General features: G+C 50.1%; 1 long non-coding RNA gene across 1 annotated transcript; it reads left to right on the top strand.

Annotated features, from left to right (window-relative positions):
- The first annotated feature begins 5177 nt into the window (after positions 1 to 5177).
- Positions 5178 to 7987, top strand: LOC122474580. Its single transcript, XR_006294945.1, has 2 exons — positions 5178 to 6083; positions 6170 to 7987. It is a non-coding gene; the product is annotated as an uncharacterized LOC122474580 (long non-coding RNA).
- The last annotated feature ends 5778 nt before the right edge of the window (positions 7988 to 13765 follow it).

Genomic DNA, 13765 nt, shown 5'->3' with positions numbered 1-13765 from the left:
CTAGGCATGAATAAGGAGGTAAGAGTAGGAGGAAGCATTTGGGACGTGCTTAGCCAAGGTGGACTCCAGGGTGAGCTTTGAGAAGGTCCTTTACCGTATCCTCAGGAGCAGGTGTTTATAGGTGTAAACTTGGGCTCCCCCAATCCTCTTAATCTGGGCACGGCTCATCCCAAGATGTGGTGGGGACAGGAGGGGGAGCCCCAGAGGCTGCGGCCAGGGTGCCCCACTTGACCACCGGCCGGTGTCCTCATCACGAATTACTGGCAGAGGAGGCATCTGCCCTGACGTTCAGTGATCATGCGGTTTGCCTGCAGACCTGTCAGCAACGGAAAACGAGCTCTCTTTGGGACTTCTGGAACCTCTCTGATCCGTGAGGAGTTCGGCACTGCGGGGCCTCAGAGAATAAGCCTCGCGGTTGGCAAGGCGTGAGCACCAGGCACCGGCCTTTCACTGCAGAGCCGTGGATTGGGTGGTTAACGTGGCACTTATCAGGATGTTGTTACGTGGGAGGCAAAGGGACTTCCCTGCAAACGGCCGCTTCCTGTAAAGGTTACTGAGGGGAGGCTGGCACGAGCTCTGCAGCTGTCCCCTTGACAGGCAGCACCACACCACAGTGATGTGCCACACGGATATGCTCCGTCCCCCTTTGACGGATGAGACTCCAACTCCCTGCTCCCAACAGGAAGCTGATGATCTTATAGAAACCGTGGGTGTGAGAAACAGCGGTGGGGTTGGCCATAACTGGTCGTGTGATGGCCACGAAACCCAGAAAGGTCTGAATCCTGCCCACGATCCGTCTTGCTCTCCTGGGAGGTCTGAGGGAGGCGGATGCCCTAGGAAGAAGCCCCACTTCCTTTTTAGCTAGACAGGGGTTTTGAAATCCAGCCTGAGAATCCAGAAAGCTAGGTCCTGCAGAGCAGCTCTTCCTTCCCATGGCCAAGCCCCTGCAACGTGGCACATCATTCTGGCTGCTTGGAGGGCAGGTAGGAGGAACCAGACAGGGCTATCCGTTCTACCACTCGTATTCAGCCTTGGGCACAGAGCGACGAAGCAAGAAGAAAAAGCAAATGCATAAAGAGTGGCGCCTGAGTGGCTCCGTTGGTTGAGCTTCCGACCCTTGATGTTGGCTCAGGTCTTGATCATGAGTTCAAGGTCATGAGTTCAAGCCCTGCATTGGGCTCCACGCTGGGCATGGAACCTACTTAAAAAAAGTGCCTTAAGGGGAGCCTGGGTGGCTCAGTCCGTTCAGTGTCTGACTGTTGATCTCAGCTCAGGTCATGATCTCACGGTTTGTGAGATTGACCCCTGTAGTGGGCTCTGCGTTGACAGTGCAAAGCGTGCTTGGGATTCTCTCTCTCTCTCCCTCTCTCTGCCCCTCCTCTGCTCACGCTCTCTCTCAAAAGAAATAAACGAACTAAAAAAAAAATGTTAAGGAAAAAAGAATTTGCAGTGAAATGATAAATTATGTGTGCAGAAAATCCAAAACAACAACAACAACACACACACACACACAGAATTAAGCAAATTTAGCATAGTAAGAGGTCATGCGGCCAACAAATATGAATCGGTTACATTTCTATCTGCCACCAATTGTTCCAGTAACATTTGTTGAAGACGACTCTTTCCCCACTGACCTGCCTCTTCACCTTTGTCAAAAAGTCAATCGTATTATGTGTGGATCTATCTCTGGACTTTCTATTCTGCATAACTGACCTCGACACAGAATCTGAAGCAGGCTCCAGGCTCTGAGCCGTCAGCACAGAGCCTGACGTGGGCTCAAACTCACGAACCACGAGATCATGATCGGAACCGAAGGTGGATGCTTAACCGACTGAGCCACCCAAGCGCCCCCAACAGTAGGTTCTTCCCTACTTCCCAGATGCTCCTTACCAGGCCAAAGAAGTTCCCTTTCACTTCTATTTTGCTGAGAGTTTGTCGGGAACAAACACTGCATTTTGTTGAATGCTTTTTCCGTATCTATTGAGATGATCACATGTGTTTTCTTTTTTACTCTGTTAATATGCTAAATTGTACTGAGTGATTTTCAAATGTTAAACCAACCTTGAGTTGCCAGAAAAGTCCCACTTGGTCATTATGCATTTCCTTTTTATCCATTGTTGGATTGGATGGCTAACCTTCTGTTAAAAATTCTTAGTATCTTGATGAGTGATTTGTTTGTAGTTTTATTATATATCTTTGTTGCGTTTTGGTATCAGAGGAATGCTAGTCTCCTAAGATGAACTGGGAAGTATTCCCCTCTCTTTAATTTTCTGGAAGAGTTGTATTTGATTGATATTGTTTCTTCCTTAAATACTTGGCAGAACTCACTGGGGAAGCCATTTGGATCTGGAATTTATTTTATGGGAAAAATTTGATGATAAATTCAATTTTTTTTATAGCTATTGGGCTATTTAAATTATCTATTTCTTCTTGAGTGAACTTCGATGATTGTGTTTTTCAAGAAATTTGTCTGCTTCATCTTAGGTGAGCTTACTGGTATAAAGATGTTCATTAATATTCCTGGTTATCCTTTTTAATATCTAAGAAGTTGTAGTGATGTTACCTTTCTCATTTCTGACACTGTATTTTTTGTCTTTTTTCCCTCATCAGTCTGGCTAGAGATTTATCAATTTAATTGATTTTCTTAAAGAACTAGTTTCATTGATTTTTCTTATTTTGTATCCTATTTTATTTATTTCAGCTCTGTTTATTATGTTCTTTCTTCTGCCTATCTTGGGTTTCATTTACTTTTCTTTATCTACTTTCTCATTAGATAGCTTTCTTCTTTTTTTTTTTTTTTAATTTTTAATTTTTTTTTTTTTAACGTTTATTTATTTTTGGGACAGAGAGAGACAGAGCATGAATGGGGGAGGGGCAGAGAGAGAGGGAGACACAGAATTGGAAACAGGCTCCAGGCTCTGAGCCATCAGCCCAGAGCCTGACGCGGGGCTCGAACTCCCGGACCGCGAGATCGTGACCTGGCTGAAGTCGGACGCTTAACCGACTGCGCCACCCAGGCGCCCCAGCTTTCTTCTTTTTAAAATATAGGCATTTAGTGCTATGAAGTTCCCTCTAAGTACTGCCTTAGCACCACAAATTGTGATTGGTTTTGTTTTAATAAATATACTTAAGTTAAAATTATTTTCTAATTTATTTTAAAATTTCTTCTTTGAGTCACGAGTAATTTAGAAATGTGTTATTTAGCTTCTAAATATTTGGGGATTTTCCAGATATCGTTCTCTGAATGTCTTCTAATTTAATTCCACTGAGGTCAGAGAATATATTTTATATGGCTTGATTCTTTTCAAATTTATTGAGACTTGTTTTATGATTCAGGATATGGTCTATCTTGGTATCTGTGTACACTTGAAAAGAAAATATATTCTACTGGGGTGCCTGGGCAGCTTAGTCAGTTAAGTGTCTGACTCTTGATCTCAACTCAGGCCTTGATCTCGGTCAGGGTCATGGGTTCAAGCCCCACCCAGGGTAGAGCCTACAAGAAAGAAAAGAAAGAAAGAAAGAAAGAAAGAAAGAAAGAAAGAAAGAAAGAAAGAAAGAAAGAAAGAAAGAAAGAAAGAAAGAAAGAAAGAAAGGAAGGAAGGAAGGAAGGAAGGAAGGAAGAGAGAGAAAGGAAAAGAAAGACAGGAAGGAAGAAAATATATTCTGATACTGGGTAGTGTTGTATAAATGTTGATTATGTTGAAGTTGGTTGGAAGTGTTGTTCATGTCTTCTATAGCCTTATTGATTTTCTGTTTACTTCTATCAGTTATTGACCAGGTTATTGAAACCTCTGACTGTAACTGTGGATTTATTGGTTTCTTCTTGCAGTTCTAATGGTTTCTCTTCATGTACTTTAAATCTCTGTTGTTAGGTGCAGAAACATTCAGGATGCATGATAGATTATGAAACGACTGTGTATTCCCTGATAATATTCTTTGCTCTGAAATCTACCTTATTTGATATAGAGCCACTCCAGCTTTTCAGAAAAATTTATGTTGGCATGTTATCTTCTTCCATTCTTTTTAACCTACTTGTGTCTTATAGTTAAAGTTTCTTATAGACAGCATATAGTTGGGTCTTGTTTTTTAATCCAATTTGACAATCTTGGCATTTTGATTGAGAAATTAGACTATTTACGTTTGTTGTACTTACTGATATGGCCGGGTTTAAATCAACTGTCTGTTTATTTTCTATTTGTCTTATCTGTTCTTTGCTCCTCTTTTCCCCTTTTTCTGCCTTCTTCTGGATCAGGTTTTATGATTTCATTATATCCCCTTTGTTGGCCTATCAGCTGTACCTTTTTGTTGTACTATTGCAGTGGTTGGTTTGAGGTTCACCCACACACATTAACCTGTCATAGTCTGTCTTCAGTTGGTGTTCTACCATTTGGGGGTAGTAGATAAACCCTACAGCAGTATGCTTTCATCTCTTCTCTCCCTACCTTTTTGTTATTGTTATCAGACATTTTTCTCTACATATGTCATAAAACCCATAATGCATGGTTTTTAATCTTTGCTTTAGTTATCTTCTAAAGAGACTTGAAAAATACCTTCCAAAATCTTTATACTTACTCATGCAGTTACCATTTCTGATGTCTTTCCTATTTCTTCTCCTAACTCTCCTCTCTCTTTCAGGGACTCTCATTTCACATATTATTAAGCTGCTTAAAGTTGTCCCACTTTTAGTGATGTTCTATTCCAACTTTTTCAGTCTTCTCTCTTTGTGCGGTTCATTTTGGGTCATTACTATCGCTCAATCTTCGATTTCATCAAAACTTTCCTCTGCAATGCCTAACAGCCTCTTAGTGCCATCTGGGACATTCTCATCTCAGACATTACAGTTTTCAACTCTAGTTTGATTTGGGTCTTTTCCATGCCACTATGTAACAGTGTCTTTCCTCTAGCCTCTTAGACGCACAGAATACAGTTTTAATAATGGCTTCAAAGTTCTCGATGACGGACTTTATCATCTGTGTCACTTCTGGATCAATTTCAGTTATTTGATTTTTCTCAGTGTTGGCCATATTTCTCTGCTTTTTGTGTACTCGGTACTTTTTTTAATGTTTATTTTTGAGAGAGAGAAACAGAGCATGAGTGGGGAAGGAGCAGAGAGAGAGAGAGAGAGAGAGAGAGAGACAGAATCCAAAGCAGGCTCCAGGCTCTGAGATGTTGGCACAGACGCGGGGCTCGAACCCACAAACCACGAGATCATGACCTGAGTGGAAGTTGGATGCTTAACCGACTGAGCCACCCAGGTACCTTGCATACTTGGTAACTTTTGATTGGATGCTGGAAACGGGGAAACTTACCTTGTTGGGTACTGGTAGTTTTGTATTGTTGTGAGTTTCTTGAGTTTAGTTCTGGGATCTTAGTTGGAAATAGTCTGATTCACTTGGGTCTTGCTTCTAAGCTTTGTTACATGAGGTCAGAGTGGCCATGTGTTTAGGACTAATATTTCTCTGCTACTGAGGCAAAACCCTTCTGAGTACTCTACCCAAAGCTAGGTGAGTTATGAGGATCTCCACTTTGGCTGGCAGGAGCCAGCACTATCTTCTGCCCTAAAGTTCTGAGGATTCTGCCGCTAGACCCTTCATGTTGCTTTCTCTCCATAGAATTCCCTCAAATGTGCACACCGATCGCGACTTAGCCAATACTTTAGAGTCCCTCTGCAGAGCCAGAGTCCTCTCTGTGGAGCCCTCTCCTCTCCTCTCTGATACCTTGTGAACTCACAGAGATCACTGGGCTCTACTCGGACTCTCCTCCCCTATGCTGCTCTGGAAATGTCCTCGAGGCGGGTAACTGGGGCAACTGGAGGGCTTACCTCTTTATGTCTTGAATCTCAGGGGTCAGCATCCCTTGCTGTTTGACGTCACCCATCTGGAAAACCATTTGACCGAATTTTCCGTCGGATCAGAGTGAATCCAGTACCTACTCATCCATCTTGCTGGAAACAGGAAAGCTCATCTCAGCTTACTTGGGAATAAAACAATCTGTGGGCCAGTGTCCCCCATTTCCACATCTTCTAGAGGAAAAGAGCTCAGAAACAACCTAGAATTGGAGGAATCAACGGGTTTCTTAAAAAGGTATTACTGTAGCCATTTCATAAGAACCTCATGATTACTAGAGAGAAAAGCAATGATAATTCTACGGTTCGTTAATTCATCCACAGGCAGTGACCGAAAACCATGAGCAACTCAAGACAACGGCGGCACCTGCAGAAACAACGCGGTCCTCGCCCAAACCGCAGGATTTCCAGGCTCTCCGGCCAGGCACTCTTGCAGAAGCACATGTTGCCCAAAGTCACACAATGGCCACACGCCTCCACCGGGACTCAGAGTCCCCCACAGACTTTCTCCAAACTTCTAACTTGTGAGGAGCTACAATGGGTAGCCCTTTCTAACTCAGTAGGTTGTTTTCCTTGCACATGAAAGAAATCTAAGGAATTCTGTGTGGAAGAACAGACGTTCATTTTTAGGTCCACGGAGAATGCTGCCCAGAGGCTTGGGCACTGGGCCGATGAGAAGTGGCTCTGACACCAGGGGCTGAGGTGGAGACGGAGAATTCTGCTTTAAGGATGGGCAGTGGAGGTTCCGTTGTCTTCTCTCGTCCTTTGCCCTGTCCTACTTCTCAAATCTTATGTTAGCACCGGGAAAAACAAAACAAAACAAGACAGGAGTATTTGATGGTATTCATAAACCTACACAGGGTAATGGATCTCCCTAACACAGGTCCCCAAGGCCCTGTTTCCTGTTACTGGCAGGCAGCTAAGTCAAGTGTACTTACAATATTCTATTTGTTCTAGACAGAAGTTTAGCTGTAAGACAAAATGAACATCTTTGATTAAGAATCTAATTGGAGGGGCTCCTGGGTGGCTCAGTAGGTTAAGTGTCTGACTCTTGACTTCGGCTTGGGTTATGATCCCGGGGTTCGAGCCCCAATCCCCTGCTTGGGATTCTCTCTCTGTCCCTCGCCGGCTCGCTCACTCCTTTCAAAATAAATAAACTTAAAAAAAGACTTAAGAAAAAGAATCCGATTGGAAAGTAAATTGGCTTTTAGATTAGAATAGCTCTGCCTACTCAGACAATTTGCGCTCATGCCCTGATCAACGTTACCTGACCAACTGAGTTGAGACAAGCCCTTTTCTGCTCCAGACCATCCAATCTAATCCCTTCAGTACAAAATAATCTTTATAGGCAGCATAGGCCATTGGAAAGAAGAGAGAGTTGCAGAGAAACTCAAGGTGCGCTCTGATGTTCTATCTAAGAGGCAAGTGGATGGACACCATCATGAAAAATGCTCATCTCTACAATAAAAATCAGACTAGAAGCTTCCGGAGGGAGAGTGTTAATTTCTGTGTATTATGAGCAGGTTCCAATTTCAGGCCCAGTGCATTTTGAGGCCTCACTTCAACACAGATTGCTGAGAAGTGAAATCTTGCCTTCATAGGTGCCATTCTATTGGGGGAAATTATGCAGTGAGGGCATTATAATGGGACCCCCAAAGGCAAATAGGTACAAATCTTGGTAAACAGCCAGAAGTGAGAGGAGGCGGGACCGGCCTGGTTTGCCCCTTTGAGCTCTCGGCACCGTTTTCTAAGGCCAAGCAAAAGCTTCTAAAGGACCATCCGTTCCTGCCATTTGAGACTATAAGGACCCATGGGATAGCAGATCCCCATGATGTGACTTCCAATAACTGATTTAAAAAATTTTTTTAAGTTAATTCATTTTTGAGAGAGAGACAGAACACAAGCAGAGGAGGGGCAGAGAGAGAGAGAGAGAGAGAGAGAGAGAGAGAGAATCTGGAGCAGGCTGCAGGCTCTGAGCTGTCAGCACAGAGCCCGAACCCGACGTGGGGCTCGAACTGACGAGCCGGGAGCTCGTGACGTGAGCCCAAGTTGGCTGCTTAACTGCCTGAGCCACCCAGGCGCCCCTCCAACAGTTGATTTCTGTGGCCGAATAGGTGAAGATAAAATGTGTACCACAACGAATTTGACTGTGGATCTTTTTCTTATCCGGTGAACACTCACTGCACAAGCTGACCCATCAGGCGTACCTTTTTAACTTGTGAGACTCTGAGAAAGTTTCCACCTCTGGCCGGCCGTCGCATTTGCTAACAGAGCAAGTGACTCAGATCTTGCAGCAGACTCAATTTTTAGCTCTTTGGTTATAGCCGTATACTAATGAACACGAGAATCATGACGTGCAGTCAAAGCCAAATGGGTCAGAAATGGGAACTTTGCATTCTGCCCATTCCAACAGATGATGACGCAAGTCCTACCGGCTTTCTATACAACATCTCGTTTAATCCCCAACAAATCTAGAGGAATGCGTTATCATTCACCCTTTTGAGAGGTGACGAATCTAGGGCTCTAAGGGAGGTTAAGTGACTTGTCTGAGGTCACACAGGTAGGACGGGATCTTGGTGCAGACAATAGCCACGATCTTAACCAAGAAACTCTACTGGCCAGGCTGAGTCACTTTCTTCCCCTCTTTGGGTCTCGATTCCCTTCTGTGTTCAAGTGGGGGAAGCAAGCTGGATGATCTTCAGCCCTCAACTGCTAGGCTTCTTTGGTTCCCACCTGGGCCAGCTCTGCTGTGTGACAGGGCCACAGACAGGACCGCCTCCTCCCTTGAGCACCCATCTTTCGGCCAGCCAGCACACCCGGTGAGAACAGGGCCCGGGTGAGAAGTGCGTGGCTGGGAACGGCCAGGCCCAGCGTGCCACAGGAGAGAGCACGGCGCGCGTGCCGTGCGGATGGCGAACCGGCAGGGGAGCCACACGCGGGAAGTACGACACGTCAGTAAGTGCTTCTGGATGATGACCGCTGGTCCCCACCATCTGTGATGCTCACAACCACAGCGCGGCCCGAGCACCACTTGGCTTGCGTGTCTCAGACGTGGCGTTTGCTCCTGTTGCCGGGATGGCGCCGAATGAAAAAAAAGACAACCCTACGGCGGGGAGTCGGGCCAGGCCAGACGTCTGAAGCCCTCGCCAGGGGAAGCGGACCCGGGGCTCGATTCAGCTCCGGGCCAACTGCTGCTACGGGATAAAGAGAGGAGCTCGGCTCCCTCGGGCCCCGGGCGGGAGGGGTTCGGGCCACGCTGTCAAACCACCCGCATTACAGCATTTCCATTTCCCTACGCTGGGGCACGCGCTGTTCCCTAAAACCCAGAAAAAGAAAGTGACTTAGAAGCAGACATCTCGAGACTTGAGAATTCTAAACGCTTCTGAGAATGCTGGCTGGTGACAGTCCCGCTGTACCCTCAGTTCCCACAGCTCCTCTGTCAGCTGCAGCCAGTGACTCCACGCCGGCCCTTCCTGCTCCCCCTGCACCCCCCTGGCCCGCCGGAGGGCTCTGGGGCCGTGAGATTGGCAAGGGGTGGGGCCGGAAACCTAGAGACTGGAAGATGGGGGTGGGGGGTGACCCTTCCCTGGGGCCAGCCCTGCACCCTCCTTCCTGGGCCAGGATGAGGCTGAAGGGGAGACGAGGCCAAGGCCAAGGGGTCTTTCGGCCCGAGGCCCTGCCCCTCCTCTGGGGAGCCTGGTCCGGAAGTGAGCGCTGCTGGTCAGCTCTGGGGGCGGCGCGTGCCAGGGGCAGGGGGCACCGGGGCTCCTCTGTGAGACGGCCAGGGGCTCTGCCAGGCACTGCCCTCCGCCCTGTGCACACCTGCCCTGTGAGGTAGGCGGTAGCCGCCCCATTTCAGTTTGGGCCAGATGACGCGACCGGCTCCAGCTGACAGGTGTCAGAGAGCCTCACGGCCAGGCGTCCCCGTGTCCGGTCTGTGCTCCCTGTCACCAGAGTGCCACAGACAGCTGCTGTAGCGCGAAGCCAGTGCCTTCCTGGGGCCAGCGCAGTGGGGACAGGCGGGGGCTCTGGTCGGCCCGGGCAGAGAGCACTGGAGCCGGCCCCCGGGCCCCGCTCGAACACGGCTCTTGCTGTGTGGCCCCGGTGTGCGGGGCTCCTGACCTGCTCCCAAGCCTTGTCATCTCCTGCCGGGGTCTGGCTGTTAAGCATGTCCTAGCTTCCGCCTGGGAAGTTGCTCCGGGTGGCATTTATCCCACTGTTCCTGACTCATGCTGTCTCGGTGCGGTCGCGGGCGGACAGACAAGGGTGACATGGCCCCTGCCCTCTGGGAACTGACTTTTGGAGGTGGGGGGGGGAAGACGAGACTAGATAAACAAATCAAGCGATCGATTACATGAATAACTGTAATTGCCGACGCCTGCCTCAAGCTAGTGCGGAGCGACAGGAGAGAACGAGAGGGGAGCTGCGGAGTCCGAGCCGGGCAGGCACTGGGGGCAAGTGTGCTTATTTAACCTGAGCCTGGCAGGCGAGTGGGAATGGCGTGAGGACACGTCGCAGGGCTGCAGGGCTGCAGAAACTGAGTGGGGAAGCCCCAGAGTGGGGTGGGGGAAGGACAACGGGCCATCAAGAAGGGAGAAAGCACAGAGGGGCCTGGAGAATCAGGACAGAGAGGCGAGAAGAGGGGGCAGCCGAGGTAGGAGAGACCAGATGTGGGACCCGCAGGCTATGGTCACGACTCCAGGTGGAAGGCCAAGCCGAGGTGTGAACGCGGACAGCGAACGCGGGGAGGTCAGGAAGCAGCACCTCCTTGGTGTCCCCCTGGCCCAAGCCCAGCCGGGCCTGCGAGGGGAGGGTGGGCAGGGGCAGTGCTGGGGAGGGGGCGTGGGGGGACACACCGCGATGGGGGAGAGCCCGGCTCGCTGCAACGTGCGGCAGCGGGCTCCTGCCTGCGTCCCCCCCCCTTCCCCGCACAGACCGCAGCCGGTGATCTCGGGCCGCAAACAATGTGGAGAATCTCCGGCCAGGGCTGTGGAATGGACAGGATTCTATTTATAAGCAGAGAGGGGCCGAACAACGGAGCAACTGCTGCCTCGGTGGGTCTGTGGCCTGACCTCCTGGGGGACTCTGGAAAGCCTCAAAGCCGTCCCCGGAAGAGACGGCACAGGAAGGAGGGGATTAGACGGCTCAAGGGCACAAAGCCAGCTGCTTCCTCCAGGGTCCGATCGCCTTCATCAGAGAGCGGCCGGTCAGCCCCCATCTGTGCGTGGTGTGCACCAACACGGGCTGAACAGATTGAGCCTCTGCCCCGCCTCCCTCCCCGGGGCCGTGGTTTAGACGGATGATGACCACACACAAGGCTGGAGCCAGCAGAATGGGGGCACGTAACCGCGCATTAGGCGGAACGTTTGCTGCGGTCCGTGTCCACGGTCGGCCCACGTGCGTGGGGGAGACTGGACGGGTGCGTGGTAAGGGCCGCAGCAGTGTCCCCGGCACAAGCAGGCAGGTATTTCTTCTGAAATGAAGGACTCTATTGGGGAAGAAACATCGTGAGAGCCGATGGCGGGCCTAAGAGGGCAGGGGTGTGTGGTGCCGGGCAGGGCAGGTGGCTCTGCCCGGCTTCCCCCTGGCTCTGGTCACCACCAGACTTAAGACTCGGCAAACGGCTTGCTCTCCGGGCTTCAGGTCCTCATCTGGAAGATGTGGGTTATAGTCCCCAGCCTGTAGGTTAAACGTGAAAATGCCCGTGAAGTGCTCAGGCTAGACAGTGCCTGGCACCACTGTAAGCGTCCGGGGAATTATCACCGTTGTTCTAACGGAATACGAGAGAGGAATGTGTTAGAAACACCGCCCGCCAGGAAGTAATCTATGCTTCTGTTCGGTGACACCAGCGATGAGGCAGCTCCCAGCAGGAGTTCCAAGGAATCTGGCTCCAGCAGAAAGGTTCCCTGGTCACAAAGACTTCGGGGATGGCAGACCATGTCATCTTACTGATCCACAAAGCAAATTTGCATATGAAAGGCTCAAAAGAGCCCTTCGATCGGAAAATTTTGTTCTGTCTGGTCTTCTCCCCAACCTACTTGACCACAGAGCCCTTTTTAGTTCGGGCTGTATGCGAACTTCCCAGAGGAAACTTATCCTTTTTCTAATTAAAAAACAGGTTTTTTTTTAACGCATATTTATTTTTGAGAGAAAGGGACAGAGTGCGAGCAAGGGAGGGGCAGAGACAGAGGGAGACACAGACTCCGAAGCGGGCTCCAGGTTCTGAGCTGTCAGCACAGAGCCCGACGCGGGGCTCGAACTCACAGACCGCAGGATCATGACCTGAGCTGAAGTCAGACACTTAACCGACTGAGCAACCCAGGCTCACCTCCCACAGGACACCTTCCAGACACAAAAGTTGGGGGCTAAAACAGTCCTGGTCTAACTGCCTATTTCCACATGCGAGCGAGTGAGGGAAGAGCAGACAAACCAGGGAGAACGAGGATGGGAGGAGGGAGAGACGGATCCTGACAGCCCAGCCCAGGGGTTTTCCACTGGGCAGGCAATACGTAGAAAGAACAGAATGTAAGGTTGGGCAAGAGCTCAGGGGCGCCGGCCAGGTGTTCTGTGGGACAGTGAATGGAGCCCACGGGATGATGGGACCGGAGGGAAGGGAGAGACTGAGACCCAAGCTGGGGAGGGTGTGTGGAGGGAGGTGGGAGGAGCCATGTCAGGAGGCGGGGTGAGGTCAAGGAAGGCACTCCCCAGTCCCATGCATCACGGGGGACGGGGGGGCTTCACGGAGAAAAGTGTTCAGGAGCTGATGGCCCACTTGTGCTGCAGTATGTGTGTGTGTGAGCAGATGCCCCACGAGCAGCTGAAATTTGAACTCTGTGTCTCTCACTGACAATTTCAGAAAGATCCCTTACCTTGGATTAATGGCAAACCAAAAACCAAAAAACAACAAAACAAAACATGTCGACGGGAGTGAGTTCTCTCTCAGATGATCTCCCGGAGGGGAAAATATTTCGAATTACCGAAGTTAAAAGGTTTCTCAAAATGGGGCCCACGGACCACCCGTGAAGCTTGTCAGGAACAGGTTCAAGGGCCCCAGTGAACTCTCTGATCAGAATCTCAGAGTTGAGCTCTGCGTGTTGGAGCTTTGTTAGTGGGGGACGATCCCTCATGCAGTGGAGTCCTGTGTTTGACAAGGGGCTCGAAGACACCCCCCACTCTGAACTGGAAGAGGGTGACACAAGAATCCAGAACTCTCTACCCTGGTAGGGCAAGGCCCCGTGAGGGGAGAACCTGCTTGGTGCCAGGCAACCCTCACGACCCCCTAAAGGACCCCTTGCAAAACCTTCATTCCAATCTCCATCCACCTCTGGTGACAGAGCTCCTGAGAGTTAGGATCAGGTCAACCTACAGAGTCGACACCCCCTCTGCAGTGCAAAGACCTGACTGAGAAACTTCTCTGCGGTTAGCAGCAACGGAGAGCAAAACTCAGGGTAAGCACCAGGAGGCTCACGCCGAAAGCACCGAGGGCACCGCTGCCTCAGGTACCAGAAGGCTTCACGGCCACAACAACACACGAGGGAATTTGCACCCACGCCCCCCCCCCTTTTGGGTTCCTCTGTCCCTGAGAAACCCAATTTGTGGCCTCTGCCACCGCGTTGCCATCGGAAGCACCAATTGTGAATACATGGCACCGGTGTCTGGAAAAGCCAAGCAAAACACAACCTCGCTGATTAAACCGTCTTCCCCTTTGCCTTCCTGCCTCTCTGGGTCGCGCCGGCAGAAATACAAACGGATCCAGCGAGGCTGCCCATCTACCCGCTGCAGCTGGCTGCGCGACAAGAGCGGGGGACCTCCTCCTGGGCCCAAGCAGCCCTTGCGGTCCCTTCCCCTCGTGGGGACCTGGTCCCCACACTCCTGCTCCGGCTCCCTCTTCGGGAAAGGCTCACGCCCCTGGAAGCATGG

This window comes from Prionailurus bengalensis, chromosome D4 (genome assembly GCF_016509475.1).
Source record: "Prionailurus bengalensis isolate Pbe53 chromosome D4, Fcat_Pben_1.1_paternal_pri, whole genome shotgun sequence".
Classification (NCBI taxonomy): Eukaryota; Metazoa; Chordata; class Mammalia; order Carnivora; family Felidae; genus Prionailurus; species Prionailurus bengalensis.
The sequence above is the reverse complement of the archived record's forward strand: the minus strand, read 5'-3'. Positions and strand labels throughout refer to the sequence as shown.